Genomic DNA, 20,338 nt, shown 5'->3' on the forward strand with positions numbered 1-20,338 from the left:
AGGCCTCTATACAGCCTTTATTTTAAATCATTGTCCTAATCTCACAATTTTACTAATCCATAACACATGTCCTGGCGCTCTTTGGCCTTAGATGCCCTTGCGCCATTAAACATTAATCATCATCAAGTGAAATAAATGTTTACCACCACCACCACCAGGAGCGGTCACCCAAAGCGGCGGAAACACGGCGAGTTCGGTGTGTAACCACACTGCAAAATGCCACGCACACGTCTCGAAGCACGACCGGCGTGGTCAGCACGCGTTCACACCGAAACATAAACGCGAACCGAATGAACATGGCGGCGCCGCAGTGCCGAGTCACTCTGGCGCCGTTAGTTGCGTACATGATAAGTTTGTTTCTTTATTGTGCTGTTTCGCTTCTCGCTAAACACAAACTATTTTGTCAAAAGCTGTTCAATAACTGAAATGAACTTCTCTGTCCTTTTTCTCTGCATTTCTATGCGTTCAACTATTAGCTCGTTCGACCACTATGTCTCTGAGACCCACATAATGAGGCAACGAATGGTGCCTCAATATGAGCGACTGCATAATTTCCCTTACCGCAATATCGGCCGCGTCATAGCGCGGCAATTCTTTGCGCGGCCATCACTTCACTAAAGTCATATCTCGCAAGGGTTATTTCGGAGCGAGCGCAACCGTCCTGAATGCATGCATTTTAGTGCAACTCGGTTCGCGACAAGTAAGTCCCTTCGTGAACGGGCGAGCTAACGCACAATGAAATGTTATTCGTGATGAGTCACTAAGCAAAAAAAAGAAAATCACTTGTTTGAGCCTGAATGAAGCGCTGTTACCACATTACTGCTTCGCGAAGGAATACTATAAAACTGATTTCATGTTCTATATACGCAGAATCCCGACTCAATGATCGGTCCCGCGTATTTCTGTCGACTTTGAGGCACGAGAAACATAACAGCACCATCGCCCACCTCTGAACCTTCGGTGGTGGCGGTGAATAACGTTTATTTGCTCTATTTTAGTGATTTTTGTGGCTTCAGATGGAGCCTTCCATCTTCTCTTCAGGGTCGGTTCACCTAGTCCAGGGCTCCGCTGAGGGTAGCTGCCCTGCGTGCACGCCTTACTAGTCCTTGTTGGACTTTCAGGATGTCACTGAATAGCATCTTCTCCCACTGTTCCGCGCTCGGGTTTTCTATTATGGTTTGCTCGTCTATTTTCTGGCAAGCCCATGTCGTATGGTATAGGGTTGGTTTTTCTCCACACCACGGGCACTCGCTCTCGTACTGCGTGGGGTAGATTTTGCTTAGCATGTTTGGCACGGGAATGTTCCCGTTTGTAGCTGTCGCCATGCTACGGCGACTTCTCTATTTAGTTGTTTGTGTGGGTGCGGGTATTTTCGTCTGATCCCTCTGTAGTAGTTTAGCATCTCTGAATAGCTTTGGGCTACCGGCTCGGGTTCCTCAGCGGGGTCGAAATTGTTGGATGCTCGGTTTGTTGCGTACCTTCGAGCTATCCTATCCGCCTCCTGATTCCCCGTAATGTCGGTATGTCCCGGCACCCAAACTATCGTGTGTTTGGCCTGGTTGTTTTCGGTTTTGCCGATTGAGCGGAGGATGCGGAGCGCGCTGTGGCTGATTCTGCCGTTTAGGTAGTTGCGGCATGCTGCTTGTGAGTCTGTGAGTATGGTTAAGGACCTGTTGGATCGGTAGCCCTCCGCTGCCGCTAGAGCCACGGCTGCCTCTTCGGCCTTGACTACCGTACAGTTCCGGATTGATGCGCTGGTGATTTCTTTTAGGTCCGAGTTGATTACCGTTGCCACATTGCTTTTCTTGTGGTTTCCGTCCTCAGTATATGTAGCGGCGTCTACGTACACTGTGTCGTTTCTAGTTGCCAGTGTTCTTTGTACATACTCTGCTCTTGCTTCTCTTCGCGCCATGTGTAGGTTCCGGTACATATTCCTGGATATCGGTACTTCTTTGATGGTGTTTCTGTATTCGTCCGGTATCGTCTCCGTGCTTTGTGTCTCCTTTATGGTAGCTTCACCGCCGTATCTGCTCAGGAGTCTTCTGCCCGTTGCCGGTAGTCTTAGTCTTTGGATTTGCGCTATTATTTGCGCTTCTTGGAGTTGTGTAGACTGTTGTGTAGCCCCAGAGCCAGTAGTTTGTCGGTTGATGTTGATTGCGGTAGGTGAAGCGCCGTCTTGAGGGCTTTCCTCAGGATTGCGTCCGCTTGTTGCGTTTTGTATTTTGTGCAGTAGTAGTATGGGAGACTGTATGTCCTCGAGGACATAGCGTTTCTTCTTGCCTCTCCATACTCTTAGGAGCTCGGACTTCTCTGTCGAGCAGGCTAGTCTTCTTGCCTTGACATAGTCATCTACGCATGTCGCGGCCTCTTGTAGTCTTTCTTTTTCCCTGAGTGAGCCTTTGGTTACCCATACGGTGATGTCGTCGGCGTACATGCCGTGTAGTACGTTTTCGATTTGCTCTAGTTGTTGGCTAGCCCGATCATGGCAACGTTGACCAGGATGGGTGAAATAACCGATCCTTGCGGCGTGCCTTTGTTCGGGGTGTTGAATTTTTCGGATCTTAGCTCTCCCAGGCCGATTGTTGCTGTTCTGTTGGACAACAATGCCTTCACGTAGCTGTGTATTTTCGTGCCGCAGTTCAAATTGTCTAGTCCTGTTATGATGGCTTCGTGGCTTACGTTATCAAAGGCGCCTTTGATGTCCAGTGCCATGATAATGTGTTCTCCGTTGAGCGGGATGTGGCTCAGTACTTCTCTGATATGTAGGAGCACGTCTTGGGTTGAAAGTCTGGTTCTGAAGCCGAACATGATGTGGCGGTACAGCTCGTTTTCTTCCATATAGTTTTGTAGCCTTCTCGTGACCACTCTTTCGTAGATTATGCCTAGGCACGATGTAAGGGAGATTGGTCTGAGGTTTTCTACTTGGAGCTTCTTGCCTGGTTTCGGGATCATGATGACTTCCGCGTGTTTCCATTCTGGTACGGTTCCCGCTTGCCAGTGCCCATTGAGGTACTCGGTTAGCTTTTCAATTTGTTCGTCGCTGAGGTTGGGAATGAGCGCGTTGTTGATCTTGTCCGCGCCCGCGACTGTGTTCGTTGTTGCACTTCTTGTTGCCGCGTACACCTCTTCCCGGGGGATGGGTCTGTCTAGCTTTTTGTTTTCTTCTCCCTTGTAGCGCTCTGTGTAGGCTGCTGGGTTGCATTCGCCGTAGCACTTCTTGTGTACTTCGTCCAATAATTCCGAGTCTGTTCCTTCGCATTGGTGTACCAGTCGGTATATGGCTTTGTTGTTTTCTGTCTTTGTTTTTGCCGGATCTAGGAGTGCCTTGGGTATGCGCCATGTTTTTGCGGTGCTTAAGGTTCCGCTTATTGAGTCGCTAAATTGTTGCCAGTTCTGTCTTGCTAGCTGCGTTGCGTACTCCTCTGCCTTTTTTTGTGATTTCCGCGATATTAAGCTTGAGTTTCCTATTGTATTTCTGTCTTTTCCACCTTTTTGTGAGTCCCCTCTTAGCTTGCCATAGCCTGATAAGTCTGGAGTCTACGTCCGGTGTTTGCGGCGTACGCTCGATTTCTTTGGTGAATTTGCGTTGTTTTTCTTCGAGCATGTTCCCCCACTCCGTGATTGACTCGATACTTCTTATCGCGTCGTCACATGCTTCTCTGAAGGCATTCCAGTCCGTTGTGTTTGCCTTCCCTATCTGTCGTCTGAGTTTATCCGCTATTGTAAATAGTGTCTAGGATATAGTGGTCCCTTCCTAGGTTTTCCATTAAGTTGTTCCACTCCACTTGCCTTGTTTTTTTGACGAACGTGAGGTCGGGGCAGGTGTCCTTGTTCACGCTGTTTCCGATTCTCGTAGGGGTGTCGGCGTCCGTGATACGCTCACAGTCTATATTGTCGGCTGCATCGGTTACCGCTCTTCCCTTCATATCTGTTCTTGTGTGTCCCCTGCTTTCTCTGGCGTTAGTCTCCCAATATGACTAGTGCATTTACTTTGGCCAGTTCGGTTGCTCCCTTAAACAGCGCGTCGAATTTCGCCCTGCTTTGTCTTGGGGGGCTGTATATATTTACGACGAATATACTTCCTCCCTTTCTTTTCTTCTTCGGTATGATCTTTACTATTACGTGCTCCACGTCTGTGTCGGCTATCCTATCATGGTCTATGACGATGAGGGCTTTGTTGACTAGGATTGCCGTTCTTTTTGTTCTTCCGGGTTTTCGTTGCACGTGTAGCCCTGCAGTGTTGAGGTGATTCCTGTTTCTTGTAGGGCACTTACGGCGGGTGGAGTTAGTTGCGCGTTGATGTATTGTTGTAATAATCCTTGTTTTCTTCTGTATCCTCTGCAGTTCCACTGCCATATTTCTAATTTTTCTTCTTTCTTCGCTCCTTTGGTTGTACTGTCCATGTTTAGTTTTCGGACTCGTCTCTCCTACTGTAGTTTTCTAACGCCGGGCGTCTCTGATTGAACTTGTCGTTAACGCCTGCAGTGATTTTCTGTTTTCGCAGGGTGCGGATTTCTGTTCCTTGCATGGCTACCTGCTGCTCTATTCTTTGTGTTGCTTGTTGTACTTCTGCCATAAACTTAGTGAAATTGGTCTGTGTCATTTCGGTGGGTTGACTGCGGGGGTGGTGGTGGCGGCCTGGGTGGGCTGCCTGACCGGAGGTCCTGTATCCCCAGCATTAGCCTGTTGATTTTTGTGTCCTGCTCTTCGTGCTCTGCGGCTAATCTCTAGCTCTCGCCTGAGTGCCCGGTTTCTTCCTCTAGCTGTTTCTCTCTGTTGTTTTGATGGTTACCCGAGTGGGGAAACAGAGTTTTGGGAGGGCCTACTTCCCAGCTCACCTTCGCGCCGCCGTTGGGTTTCTTCTTTTTCTGCTGCTGCTGCTGCCCCTTGGTGGCCGGGGGCGGCATGGGTGGGAAGGACCGGGACCGGCTGAGTGACTGGCTCCAGGACCCGTTCCGTGACCAGCTCCGTTCGCCCTCCGAGCTGAACCATCTCGGTTGGTGTTCCCTCCGTTCCTTCTCCCTGCCGCTGCGCTGCTGTTGCTGCTGCTGCTGCGACTGGCGTTGTCGGCCTCGCAGCTCTCTAGCTTTCTTTAGGCGGTCCTTACAGTACCCCCCGCAGGGGCGTCTGCGTGAGCAGGCGTTTGGTGTGTTGCGACACCACGGACCCGAGCACACGAGGGTCGGACCCTCCCGCGCGTAACCGTGCGCGGCTTAGCTGTGTCCGGGGAAAGGGGGATCCTGGAGGTTGAGCCGATGCTGGGTGTTCGGACCTTTAAGGCCCCCCGGCGGAGGCAACACACCTCTTTGGCCTCTGCTTCACGTAGACGGCACCCCCGGACTGACCCACCAGGGGGAAATCGGTAGTCGCCTCTTCCTCTCTCTCCCCTCAAACCTTCGTCTTTATCTCTCACTTTTTTATCTTTCCTGTCTTCTCTCTTCCATTTACTTCCTTTCTCCACGGCGGCAAGGGTTAACCTTGTGTGGATATCCTACCTTGGGTACACCATATTTGGTTATAGTGACGGCGTACGGCTGGCGTCGTGCAGGCTTGGACACAAGCCCTGCCGCGTCCCCTCGTTGGGCTCCGTGGTGGGCGGTCGGCGCTGTTGCCGAACACACACACTTTCCTATGGCAGCTCAAATCTCTGTTGTCCATGATCGGCGTCTCAAAAGATGCCGCACCGAAGTACCATTTCAATTCTCCTTTCGAAGCAACGCTCCATCTTTCCCCAAATACTATGTAGTCCACAGTGAAAGTAACACGCCTATTAGAAAGCTTTCTCCATTCCTGGTCGCCAAATGCCTGAAAGATAAAATCGGACAGACATACAAAGCCTCCAAAATGTCTAGCGGGGACCTCCTCCTAGAATTGAATAGTAAAGATCAAGCAGATAAGCTGTCTGAACTTACCAGTATTGGCGAGGCGACAGTGACTGTTTCAGCCCACAGAACACTGAACACAAGCAGAGGAGTAATATCTGAAGATTTTATTGGATTAAGCGACGAGGAACTGCTGGAAGGTTTCCAGGAACAAAATGTTACCAAAGTACAAAGAATAGTAATCCGCAGAAACGATCAAGAAATCCCCACCAATCATGTTATACTCACCTTCGGAACAAGCGTAATGCCTACTTCACTCGATGCAGGTTATGTCAAAGTCAATGTGAGACCGTATATCCCGAATCCCAGACGATGTTTCAAGTGCCAAAGATTTGGACATGCTTCACATGCATGCCGAGGACAAACAACTTGTGCTAAATGCAGCTCCAACGACCACCAATCAGAGAATTGCACTTCTTCGCCACATTGTGTTAACTGCAAGGGAGATCACCCAGCTTATTCGCGGTCCTGCCCTTGCTGGAAAAAAGAAAAAGAAGTCATTGCACTAACTTTAAAGAAAAAATCTCGTTCTTCGAAGCCAGGAAAAGACTGTCGTACCTTCCCCGAAGAAGTTATGCCGAAGTGACGCACGCGGGGGCAGCGTCACAGAGGCCTCCGGAGTCCTCCGAGCCCACGCGCAGTGGTGCCGCAGTGACTCCTCCCGCCCCCGTGGTGGAAGCAGTCAGTACTGCTCCACCCTCTTCGACGGCCCTGCAGACACCAGCCCCGCAGGGCCCTAAAATAAAACGAACCCCAAGGCCCGAGGCACGTGTCTCGGCGCCTAACTCTCGGTCCTCCAGCGCCTCAGAGAGAGCGATGGAGGTCGACACAAAAAACCCGGTGTCATTGACACCGAAGGACAAGCGCTCTCTTGAGCGCGGTAAGAGGGACAAGATCCCAATAACCACCCAAAATAAGAAAGCGATAACCTGAAGGCTATCGCTCCTTTGTATGACCCTTCCTGAGATGAACGTCACCTAATATCTTACCTACCTCCTATTCAACTGTTAAAGCCATTTTTTACCCTTCAATTCCATAATGGCTTTTATTATTCACTGGAACTGTAGAGGTCTTTTACACAACTTAGGTGACATTAAAGACCTGTTATTTAACTTCTCTCCTGTGGCCTTATGCTTACAGGAAACGAACCTAGGTGAAAAACACAAACATATTTTAAGAGGTTTCACTGTTGTACGGCGCGCCCGTACTCAGATGAACCGGCTTTCGGGTGGTGTAGCCATTATTGTGCAGGGCGGTATTGCAGTTAGAGAAGTTCCGATTACCAGTCACATAGAAGCCGTTGCTGTCACTGTTATAACTCACAAAACCATCACCATTTGCTCGCTGTATATCCCACCCCACACCCATTTTACCACTAAACATTTAGAAAATATAACAGGTCAATTACCGGAGCCATTTGTTTTAGTGGGGGATTTTAATGCTCACGGTACTCTTTGGGGCAGTATCAAAACTGACCAAAGAGGGCAAATGGTTGAGGGTTTCATTCTATCCAATGATATCTGCCTTTTAAATTCAGGTGCACCGACATACTTTTCACCGACTTCCCGCACTTTTAGTTGTTTAGATTTAGCTTTTTGCTCACCATCTCTTTTTAATGATTTTAAATGGGAAACCGTCGACAAGTCTTATGGCAGTGATCACTTGCCCGCAATCATCAAATTTTTATCATTACCACCAACCTTAATCACAAGGCCACGCCAGTGGAAATTACAGCTCGCTGACTGGCCGCTTTTTACGGAAAACGCGAGACTGGAAGTTGTCTTTTCACAAGAACTAAGCATTGATGAACTTAATAAAAAAATCACTGAAGTAATAATCTCTGCAGCAGAAAAGGCAATACCCTAGTCATCCGGCATTGTACACAAAAGGTTAAATCCCTGGTGGACGAACGAGTGTACTGAAGCCAAAAAGAAACAAAATAAGGCCTGGGGAATCCTACGTAGGTACCCCACTTATAGCAACCTTTTAAATTTCAAACAGGCCAAAGCCAAAGCACGATTTATTCGAAGGCAGGCAGAGAAATCGTCATGGCAAAAATATGTATCCTCAATTAATAATACGGTCACGTCAAAACGAATGTGGGACCAGGTAAGAAAGTTTAGAGGAGAGTACACATCATACACAATTCCACTACTCACATGTCCAGGCACACAAACAACACTGCAGGACCAGGCGAACTTATTAGGCGAACATTTTTACAAGGTCTCAAGCTCAGCAAACTACTCAAGTGACTTCTTAAAATATAAAATGTCGGCGGAGAAACAGAGACTGCCCACTACTGGGGCTTCAAACGAACCTTATAATAACGCCCTCACAATGCAAGAATTGAACAGGGTTCTCTCTGCCGGTAAAAAAACAGCAACAGGCCTTGACCGTGTCCACTACACAATGTTGGCACACCTCTCTCAAGCATCAACAGAAACACTTCTTAAATTTTTCAACAAGATCTGGGAATCTGGAATAATGCCCACAGACTGGAAAAATGCAGTAATAGTGCCTTTTTTGAAATCAGGTAAATCCACAACGTCCCCAAGCAGCTACAGACCCATTGCCTTAACAAGCTGTCTAGCCAAAACCTACGAGAGTATCATAAACATAAGGCTCACATTCATCCTTGAATCACGGAATCTAATAGACGTGCACCAGTGCGGATACAGAAAGGGCTGCTCAACAACTGACCACCTCGTACGACTAGAACATGAAATACGTAACGCGTTTCTACACAAACAACACTGTCTCACAGTATTTTTCGATCTAGGGAAAGCGTATGATACCACTTGGCGGTATGGAATTTTAAGAGACCTGGCTGAATTGGGAGTGCGTGGCAGAACGCTAAACTGTCTATCTGATTTTATGGCAAATAGAACATTTCAGGTGCGTCTCGGCGCAATACTTTCACGCACATTTACACAGGAAAATGGCGTTCCACAGGGTTGTATTCTGAGCACGACACTCTTCATAATCAAAATGAACTCTGTTAATAAGATCATACCATCCTCTGTTATGCACTCCATATATGTCGACGATCTGCAAGTTGCTTGCCGCGCCTCAAATCTATCCACTTGCGAAAGACAACTACAAATAACCATAAATAACCTTACACAATGGGCTGACAAAAATGGATTCCGTTTTTCAACAGACAAAACTGTTACAGTTCTCTTCTCCCAGAAACGAGGATTACACTTGAACCCAGTTCTAACATTGCATAGTACAACCTTGCCGGTCAAAGAACACTATAAATTTCTAGGCGTAACGTTTGACAGAAAGCTGAACTTCCTGGCCCACATTAACACAACTAAAATTAAAGCAAATAAAGCATTAAATATCCTCAAGGTGCTATCACACAAGCACTGGGGATCTGACCGAACTTGTCTACTACGTATATACCGGTCCCTCGTACGTAGCATCCTCGACTACGGTAGTGTAGTTTATGGTGCAGCTAGGCAGTCATACATCAAGCGACTCGATCCAGTTCATAATCTCGGCCTACGACAGGCAAGCGGTGCCTACAGAACATCGCCTGTCCAAAGTTTATATGTTGACTGCAATGAGCCGTCCTTACAGCAACGCAGAGCACTGCTTACACTTTCCTATGTACTACGAGTTCGATCATCACCACAACATATATGCTACAACATCGTTACACAGTGCATATCAAGGATACACTACACAAGCAAACCGAACATGATTCGGCCACTAATCTTACGATACGAAGAATACTGTCAGGCTTATGATGTTCCTCACGAGGCCCTGCAGGTTGCTGAAAGGCCACCAAGATTGCCACCATGGTACAACTTTTCACAGCTATGTGACTGGACACTAACACATCTAAACAAAAAAGACATCCCACAAGAACACATAATACAAGAGTTTCGAGCTATACAACAAAAATATAAACATTACACGGAATTTTACACCGACGGCTCCAAAACACAAGAATGCGTAGGCGTCGGAATAATTACGAAAAATTGGCAAAATAGCATTCGGATAAATAATTTTTCTTCAGTGTTTACCGCCGAAGTTTTCGCAATATGGACGGCAGTAAAAAAAATTACCAGTGACAAGCAGACGAATGCTATCATATATACCGATTCGTTAAGCGCACTCAGAGCTCTAAACCTTAACTCCGCGTCCGAACCCCTACTTGGTGACATCCTAAACATGTTGGCTTATAACGAATATGGAAGAACAATACGATTATGCTGGGTCCCAAGCCATGTCGGGATACCAGGGAATGAAGCAGCAGATAGATGCGCGTTCATGGCAGCACACAAAGGTATAACGCAAACAACACTTCCATACCAAGACAGTATTCGAGCTATTCATAAGGCCCTGACATTAAAGTGGCAACTAGAGTGGGACACATGCACAAATAACAAGTCACACACAATAAAACCCGTGCTTAGAGAATGGAAGTCGTGCTGTCACCAGCAACGCTTCTATGAGGTGATCCTATGTAGACTCTGAATCGGGCATACGCACCTGACCCACAATTTTCTACTTCAAAACGAAAACCCGCCAACTTGCGAGAAGTGCCATGAACCACTCACCGTTATGCACATTATTATGACATGTCCAAATATTGAAACACAGAGACACAAGCTTTTACAGAATCTCTATAACTTACACATACCTTTACACCCCGCCTCAATAGTCGGAGATGAACCGCTAGTACCTTTCGCTGACTTGTTCAGCTTTCTAGAAGAAACCGGTTTTTTACACAGACTCTAAAATAACGCTGCTTCCACTGTTTAACATTTGAATCCTTAATATCTTGTGGCTGGCGCAGCATGGCATTAGTTGCTTTTGCGCCATACCATTAAACCCGAATTAACTAACTAACTTACAGTACCTGGATCCGGTGGCGTGGTCGCCTCCGCATATCAGGCACTTGGCTTGGCGGTTCTCCTGTGGGTTCTGCATTCTGCATTGCCTGCACGCCTTGACGTTTGGCGTCGGGCAGACATCGGAGCGGTGGCCTTGCTGGCGGCAAATGTAGCACACCCGCCTCGTCGGTCGATATGGGTAGCATCTGAATTCTGCGCCTGCGAAGATTACGTACTTGGGTATGATGGGGCCGTCAAAGGTGATGACCGCCGCTTCCGATTTTCCTAGCATTCTTGCGGTGAGCACCACAACTCCCTGGGTGCGGACTCGTATATTTGCCTTGAGCGTTTCCGTCGACGTTCCCAGTGGGGATTCGGTGTATGACGGCTCGCTTGACGTCTTCCGGCATCGCCACGTATCTGTTGACTTCGTAGGCTTGACCTCTGACTCGTGGGTTGGTTATTCCCAGCATCATCTTCGCTACTTCTTCGTTCGAAGTACTTGCTATGATAATGTTCCATCCTGTTCTTAGACTGACTATAGTCTTCATCCTTTAAGTTGTTGCATGCCTCGGTGATGGCTCGCGCGATTTCTATCGCCTTCAGCGCCTTGATCGGCAGGCCATTCTTTGGTCTGATAATTTTTGCGTCGCCCTTTGGAAGCGGCGGTAGCCTTTGTCTCGACTGTCTTAGTCCTTTGTGCGCAGCTGGCACGCCAGCTGCTGCTCCGCTCGCGCCACCAGCTGCCGAGGCGGCCAGCGCCATCTTGCTATTCTCGCCGCTAAGGGTCTCGTTCGAGTTTAAAATGGCGGCGTACCGCATTCCACTCCTTTGCTGCTTTTTCTGGCGTATTGAGGTGTAAATGTGCCATTGCTCGGAGGTATCGTTCGAATTTGACGAACCGGTTTGGTTGTGCTGCATGCTGCTGCGTGCTCCGGTGGGCTCGGCATCGGAGTATTTGCTGTAGCGACGGTCGTCCACTTCTTGCGATTAGGGCGGATCCTGGCTGGGTCCGCTCATGAGGGGCTTGTAATTCGGTGGGTTCGAGCGGCGGGGGTCCATCTCGAGCCGCGTCGGTACCGTCGACGCGGCCTGGCCTCCCTCGAGCGCCGTTCTCGTGTTAAGCCTAACGTTAGGCTTAGCTCCGTGACCGCTTGGTGTATTCAAAGTCCGGTATATTGCCGAAAACTGGGCCTATCGTCTTGACACCCGTGACCGCGTGGTCCAGCATGCGAGATGTCATCATCATCATCAGCCTGTTTACGCCCACTGCAGGGAAAAGGCCTCTCGCATACTTCGCCAACTACCCCGGTCATGTACTAACTGTGGCCATGTTGTCCTTGCAAACTTCTTAGTTTCATCTGCCCACCTAACTTTCTGCCGTCCCCTGCTACGCTTCCCTTCCCTTGGAATCCAGTCCGTAATCCTTAATGACCATCGGTTACCTTCCCTTCTCATTACATGTCCTGCCCATGCTCTTTTTCTTGATTTCAACTAAGATGTCATTAACTCGCGTTTGTTCCCTCACCCAATCTGCTCTTTTCTTATCCCTTAACGTTACATCCATCATTCTTTCCATAGCTCGTTGCGTCGTCCTCAATTTAAGTAGAACCCTTTTCTTAAGCCTCCAGGTTTCTGCCCCGTACGTGAGTACTGGTAAGACACAGCTGTTATACACTTTTCTCTTGAGGGATAATGGCAACCTGCTGTTCATAATCTGAGAATGCCTGTCAAACGCACCCCAGCGCATTCTTATTCTTCTGATTATACTGAACTACTCTACAGCCCGCTCTCGGTATTCTTCCCAGCTCGTCTGCGCGTCGAACGGCTCCAGCTTGCCGACGCCTGCATTTCCGAAGTACAGAAACGCAGCTCAGGGCAGCAGCGGCACTAGAAACGGAGCAATGTGAGCAGCTCAACGCGTCTTCCTCCTCGCCATTGTGACGTTCGCGTTCCCGCATGTAGCAGGAGGACGAGAGCAAGAAAACAGCCGACGCAGACTCCGATGACCAACTGCTTTATTCACGTTCGCGCGCTCTGCGAACTACGCCGCTAGCCAATGAGACGGGGCGGTGTCGCCATCTGTAGTTCTTCTTGGCAAACACTTTGGTCAAGCACGACACCTCTGTTATGCACTCAATATATGACGACGATTTGCAAGTGGCTTGCCGCGCTTCAAATCTACCCACCTGCGAAAGACAACTACACAACGATAAATAATCTCACACAATGGGCTGGCAAAAATGGTTTTCGTTTTTTAACAGACAAAACTGTTCCAGTTATTTTTTTCCAAGAAGCGAGGGTTACACTGCACTCCAGTGCTCACATTGTATGGTACAACGCTGCCGGTCAAAGAAGACAACTTTTTAGGCCTAACTTTTGACACAATATCCTCAAGGTTTTATCGCACAAGCACTGGGGATCTGACCGAACATGTATATTACGTACATACCGGTCCTTTGTACGTAGCCTCCTCGACTACGGTAGTGTAGTTTATGGTGCAGCTAGGCAGTCCTACATTAATCGGCTTGATCAAGTTCACGATCTCGGCCTACGACTGGCGAGCGGTGCCTACAGAGCATCACCTGTCCAAAGTTTATACGTCGACTGCAATGAGCCCTCCTTACACCACCGCAGAGCACTACTTACACTTTCCTACGTAATGAGAATTCGGTCCTCCACCAGAAGATATATGTTACAGCGTCGTAACACAATGCAAATCACGGGTACACTACGCAAACAAACCGAACATGATTCGGCCACTTATCTTACGACACGAAGAATACTGTCAGACTTATGAATTTCCTCACGAGGTTGCTGAACGGCCACCAAGATAGCCCTCATGGTACAACTTTTCACAACTATGTGACTGGACAATAACACACCTAAAGAAAAAAGACATTCCACAAGAACACATAATACAAGACTTCGGTGCTATTGCAGAAAATATAAAAATTACAAGAAATTTCACACTGACGGCTCTAAAACACAAGAATACGTAGGCGTCGGAATAATAACGAAAAATTGGGAAAATAGCATTCGGATAAATAATTTTTCTTCTTTTTGTCTTTCTTTACCACCGAATTTACGCGGTATGGACGGCAGTAAAACAAATTACCACCGAAAAGCAGATGAATGGTGTCATATATACCGATTCGTTAAGCGCACTCAGAGCTCTAACCCTTGACTCCGCGTTTGAACCCCCGCTTGGTGACATCCTAAACATGTTGGCCTAGAATAAATACGGAAGAACCATTGGATTCTGCTGGGTCCCAAGCCATGTTGGAATACCAGGGAATGAAGCAGCAGATAGATGCGCGTTCATGGCAGCGCACGAAGGCATAACGCAAAGACTTCCATACAAAGACAGTATCCGAGCGATTGATTCATAAGGCCCTGGCATCAAAGGGGCAACTAGAATGGGACTTGCATAAATAACAAGTTACACAGAATAAAACCCCTCCTTTGCGAGTGGAAGTCATGCAGTCACCAGCAACGCTTCTAGTAACACAGCTTTCGCTACTTTAACATTTGATTGCTTAATATCTTGTGGCTGGCGCAGCATGGTCTTAGTCCCTTTTGCGCCATTAAACCCGAATTAACTAACTTAACTAAAATCTCGGGAGAAAAATTCCATTATTGTCACAATGACAAAGTAAAGTTCAATATCTGGCATGTGAATGCTGGCATGTGATCTCCACAGCCCAAGCGAGCAAGATCGCACTTTTCGAGCTGTTCTAGCACCTTCCAGAAATGTTTTCCCAGGCACCAGCCTCATCTAATGTGACAGAAACCATCATATACAAGTTTTATCACACTCAACATCTTACCTATAGGATGTTTCAAGCAGCCTTCCTTGAAACTTCTGTGGGTTGTTAGATATGCATCACAGCTAACAACGGGCACTGGACTGCTTAGACCTTCTAAGCACAGAAGGCATGATGTGTGCTTTTCAAATTTGTGCACAACATATCCACTGAAGTATAGACAATAGCATCGTCCACTTCCACTTTGAAGTAGGAATCATCGCGTCCTGCTCTCCAGTGTCCCTGTCTGTTTCTGACGTCATCTCTAGTAGCTTTTCTTCTATGCGTTCACGCAAGGAAGCATGTTTGGTGCGGTAAAACTCTCTCGTCCTCCTCACTGTGTCCTGTATGTACACCTTGCACAAACCTTACACGCACCTTGCACACCTTGCATGCAAAGCAGTCTTTATCTGAGTGTACAAACTCAGAAGGTGGAATATTTGAGTGAAATTGACCACAGTAGGGTGAGATTGATCTCTTCCGAATGAACGGACAAGTCCGAAGTGGCGCTGGAAAACATACATAGTTTGTTAGGCTACGAGCAACTTCATCACTTCAAAACTCATAAATCAGTATGGATTACATTTTCACCTCCATGGTGTCCTGGTTCGGCTTTGCCGTCAAAACATAGTGTGCACCCTGATCCAGTAAGAACTCGGATGTAAAGCGTTGACAAGGTAAAATGCAAAGACTCCGTGGTTAGTTGAGATGCAAAGAACTTGAGAGCTTTCTTCACGGCGTTCTTTTCTGTGATCTGTGACATTCAATATTTCCATGAAGTCTTTTATGACCTGAAAGAATGAGGTAAAATGTCAGTAAATAAGCATCAACATGCATGAAATGGCACTTTGGCGTACCTGGATTTCTTTTGAGTGGCTTTTGATGCCTTCTTCAGGTAGCTTTATGTGCAAAGCATCAACCAGGTCATAAAGCAATTTGGTGAATGCTTCTGTTCGCTCAAAACCCCTCATGCCTTCAGCAACGGCGTCTCTGTGTATGCGGATGCCAATAGGTGTTCCACGGCTAAATAGCTTCAAAAGAAGTGTATTGATAAATTAGTTAAAAATAACCGAAAATGATAAGCGCCGTCTTTAAGGGTACTATGTACCTGTGGGCACCTGTGTACCAAGTCGGACGCTCATCTTGTGGAGATTGGGTCGTGCAGCATGTGCTCTTGTCAGTTTTGACCTGACTCTTGTATGTTTGCTTTTTTTTTGGACTCATACAGCGCAACATAATTTGCAAAGTTGATCTGATGATCTCCAGCCTGACAGGACGAAACAGTTTTCTGAACTCCTTTGCAACTAAATGCACATATTTCGTCTTACCATTCCGTAGATGTGCTTTTTCAAACGATATTTGATGCACTTGATTATGTGCGGTACGTAACGGATAAAGATCTTCTGCAAAGGCTCCCAGAAGTGCTCAGTGCTGCTGCATGGCGACACCGTGTCTCCCGATATTCGCAGGTTCGTTCACATTGAGCGGTTATTACTACCTCCATCACTTACAACGGCAAGCACTGAAACATTATGCTTGTGAAGCTGCGGCACAGCACTTAACAAGAGCTGTGCAAGGATCCGTCCAGGTGCCACACCTCATGTGGCAAAAGGTGCTGTGGGTTGAACCCAGCCCTCAAAAAGCGGGACAAACACCACCAGTGCGTGGCCGGCAAGTTGGTGAGTGGTGACATTTGTCACATCGCCATAATCAGCAAAGCAATCCATCTTGCATGAGGTCTTGCTGAAAGCAACAGATTGCTTGAGCTTTATCTCATCGAGCAGTAGAACACCGCACCTTCTAAGGCGTCTCTTCTCAAGAAAATGCTCCCAGATACTTTTTAGCGATACCTCATTGAAACCGTACCTGCAGGGAATGCCACTAATAACCTGACGAAGGCGTGCTATTGTAGGAAGTGGCAGAAGCTGCATATCAGATGACAGATTTAAGCTTTTGGGTTTCAAATCTGCAGCGGAAGGCATGTCATTAACCATTCTTCTGTGTACCGCCTCCCATTTTTCGATTTTGACTTTGCTGCTTGAAAAGCAGTCTTGAAAGTGAGCTGCTGTTTATCTGTAAGAATGTCAAGTGCACGTTCCACCCTCTCCTCTGTAACATTCTCAAGCTGTCTTTTCATGGTGTTCACTCCTTTCATCTTTTCTCTCCGCATAGTTATTCTTAATGCATTTCGATGCAGGGACTTCACTTTGGTGCTCCTATATTTCAACCTGTTGCTTGTCTTGCGACGCGGTGGAAACAGCTTGCGCAGACTCCTGAATTCATCGCATGTTACAGTCAGGCAGAATTGTGCATGATTTGCGATGCCATATGGTTCAGCATGATAAGACATATGGGTAATTATCAGCAGGGCAACCTTCACAAAAGTTCAGCCTTTCAATTCCTTAAAGTAGAAACTTTAGGTGGTCACATGATTTCAATTCAATGCCCGCATCAGTAGCATACACAGCTGATGGCACACGCTGCCCCTTGGCATTGACAGAGGCGGTCGTGTGTTTCGACCCAACCGCAGCACTCCCAATTTCTAGAAGGTCATCTGTCATTGCCAGCTTGACACTACGATTGCAGTGCCAGCAACGTCAAGTGACTAACCCTGCAACCGTTGGCATTCTGCTGCCATGCCACACAACTAATTGAAAAGCTGTATGCTGTTCTCCAGCGCAACATTGCTGTCAATGTCGCCAATGCTTTCGCTAGAGACGCAGCAGTTCGAAGTCGCAGCTTCTTGGTCGTTATGTTTTGCTTTCTGACGCTTAAGCCGAGGCGGTGCACCTACGGCTGGAGCCTTGCGTTTTGGCGCTGGCTTCTACAAGTATCTAGTGCAATTGGGAAAAATTCGCTCCACAGCCTCTCCCCTAAGAGCCCACCTGTCACGGGGTATGACAGCTACGTCACCATGCACTTTGTGAACGAAGTCTTTCACAATATCTTCATCGTGAAAGTGAAGGTCGCAAACAGCGCAAGAGCTGGGCAGCTTCTTATCCAATCTGGGTATACCCCGTCGCCACTCTTTAAGGCGGACCTCGTCAGCGGATGGCTTAAAAATCTTTTTTTCAGCCGCGGATTTCGTCGAATCGTAGCCACTTCGGCAAGCAGTCACGAAACAACGAAGCATATTTTCTCTCATTCAGGACCCGTCACAGCCCGACACGATATATACGCACTTGCGATAATCAACGGTGATAAGTCGTTGTACATTACGTTGAGAAGCTGTTCTTGCTTGATCTTGAAGCGGACAAGTCAAGCTGCGTCGCACGATCCGCAAGACGCGCAGCTCGTGCGCAAGGACGCCGCAGGTAGTCGCGACTATGAAAAAAAAAAAATTGGAGGATGCTTAAGCTTCGCCTTCACGAGTGGAACGCGATAGCGTTATCGCACCCCGTTCGCACCGCCTACTCAAACGCGCTACGCCAGCCAAACGTCGCGAGCGGCACAGATAGCCGGGCCCCCACGCGCCATGAAGGCGGACGCGATCATGGGGCGAGTGGCGCGCCACGTGTCGGGGCAGCGCCGTACATTTCCAGGAGGGGGTCTTTTGTGTTTGCCGCAAGATGGCTCTACGTCTGCGCAGAGCGCAGAAGAAATGTAGCGGAAACGTACTTCGCTACTCGTGAAACTGCGACTTGTGTAAGCTACATGGTCATAATTACCGATATACACCGCAGTATAACTTTCTACGGCACGTTTCTAAGGCAATACCGCATTCACTAGAGGCGATTTTGTCCCGTTTTGAAGGAACGAACTCGTGGCTGAGTGGTAGCGTCTCCGTCTTACACTCCGGAGACCCTGGTTTGATTCCTACCAGCCCATCTTGCAAGATGCTTTTTATTTATGAAGTGCCTTCTGGGATTTATCGCTCACGGCCCACGCCGCTGACGCCGACACCGACTTTTCTGCGACACGAGCTCATTAACGCTGTCGCGTTAAAATTGCATCGGGAGCACATGCCACGCTTGCTGCGTCGATAGATCTCGCTGGTACTTATAGGGATAGCGATCACTACACAACCCAGTTGAAGGCAACGAAGAAACACCCGCACGGGGCCAAGCCTGCGATGACTTCGCCAGAGCACTTACAAAAAGACAGGCACCGCCGTGAGACCCAACGAGACCGATCAACCGATCAAGTACCGCCACTCTTTGAACTCTGCCGCCGCATCGCGACCTCCACGCCTCCTCCTCCCCTCTTGCGCGTCGCCCTCCACCCCGCGGAAAGCGGTCCTGCGGCCATTTTTCTGCACGACGATTGGTCTCCCTGTCGTTACCCTTGGAAACGCGCGGATCTTGCGTTTCGCTTTTCTTTTTCGTCCGCGCCATTCTCGGTGTAGCGAACGTTGTAAGTTGTTTTTCCTGCTCTCTGTGCAAGCGCTGTGCCGTGCTGTTGCGCATATAACTGGAGCAAGAAGCCTGAAGATGGTTATGTAGTTTTTATGATACCACAAGGAAAGCGTGAGGGCTTGCGCAGAAGCAGTGGCTGCATAACATTGGCGGCAATAGCTTTGTTCCGACACAGAACAGTGTTGTTTGCGAGTTGAGGCGTCTGTCTTATTGCTCGTATCAAAGAATCCCCTAATGCTGCATTTTTTTAATTCTTCCGGACGGCTCACTAGCGTTTTTCCTGCAGCACCTTGTACGTTGCATAAAAATAAGGTTCTCCTCAGTATGTTTAATATTCTGCTGGCACTGCGTCACCTCGCACGTAACCATCTGTGCTAAAGGTGTGCATTACACAACCTTTAGCACAACACTTTACTACCTTCAGCATGCCACAGAAGGTGGGAGGCAAACATGCTGTGTATGTGTACCTACATTAACCTCAATGGTAGTAGCATCTGCTTCACAAGCATGAAAAGGTGTTATTCGCGTGGCGAATTGTTTAGGCTTTATCAAAATTGGACACACGGTCAATAAACTTCATGTGAAGACATTGCAATCTTATGCTGTCTAAACAGAAAAATGACGAGTTAATTGGTTTTTAATCTAAGACGAACTGCATTATACTTCATCTCGTGCTCGTCATAGAGGAAAATATGGGAAATGATCGACGTTTGTATTAAGCAATCACCTTCCATCAATGCTGCATCCCTGAAAACTTTTCAGTTGCGTTGATATCCTGCAACTGCATGCTGCTATTAGATTCAGGGGTGGTCTGTAACAGGCGGGCGTGATGCTGGCACGTAAGGGAGGTGGGCTAGCTTAGTATGTAATCAATGCTTTGCAAACTTCCACTGCCAGCGATTAGCGTACTCTAGTATCTGCATTGCAAGTGCAGGCACTGGAAGCTTAGATGTCATTGTTTTTTACCTTAATCTCATAACACCACAGCAGTGCAAGCGAAAAGTGTTACCATGCCATACCTTCATTGGTGTGCTACGTAGGGCCAGTCCACATGCCTTAGCGTGCCTGACAATATTATTGTGTATATCTTGTGTTGCTAATAAGCACAATGGCATAATTGTCTAGCCCAGTATACAGGTTTGTATCCATAAGAATCCGGCCAAAAGCTCAACAAATCAGACAGCAGTCCAAGAAACTATTATACACGATGCCAGTCAAAGGATCGCATTGTGCAGTGCTGAACATGCCATGAGCTCTCATTTCATGTCTAACCCACCACAATCAAAACCAGCACAAGTTGAAACCCAGACTCACACGAAAATCCAAAGTCACACGTACAACCATCATCAAAAGGAACAACCACTGTGTCCATCTATGGGCACGTTGCAAGTGCTAGGCGGCGCCCTGTCTTTCCGACCCCTAGCGCCATCTGACGAATAGTTGCGCGA

At 47.7% G+C, this 20,338-nt stretch overlaps 1 long non-coding RNA gene across 1 annotated transcript; it reads right to left on the bottom strand.

Annotated features, from left to right (window-relative positions):
- Positions 1–12,730: 12,730 nt before the first annotated feature.
- Positions 12,731–18,071, bottom strand: LOC140219265 (uncharacterized). Its single transcript, XR_011895410.1, has 2 exons — positions 15,393–18,071; positions 12,731–15,326 (listed from the first exon to the last, which is right to left on the bottom strand). It is a non-coding gene; the product is annotated as an uncharacterized lncRNA (long non-coding RNA).
- Between the last annotated feature and the right edge of the window lie 2,267 nt (positions 18,072–20,338).

This window comes from Dermacentor andersoni, chromosome 7 (genome assembly GCF_023375885.2).
Source record: "Dermacentor andersoni chromosome 7, qqDerAnde1_hic_scaffold, whole genome shotgun sequence".
Lineage (NCBI taxonomy): Eukaryota > Metazoa > Arthropoda > Arachnida > Ixodida > Ixodidae > Dermacentor > Dermacentor andersoni.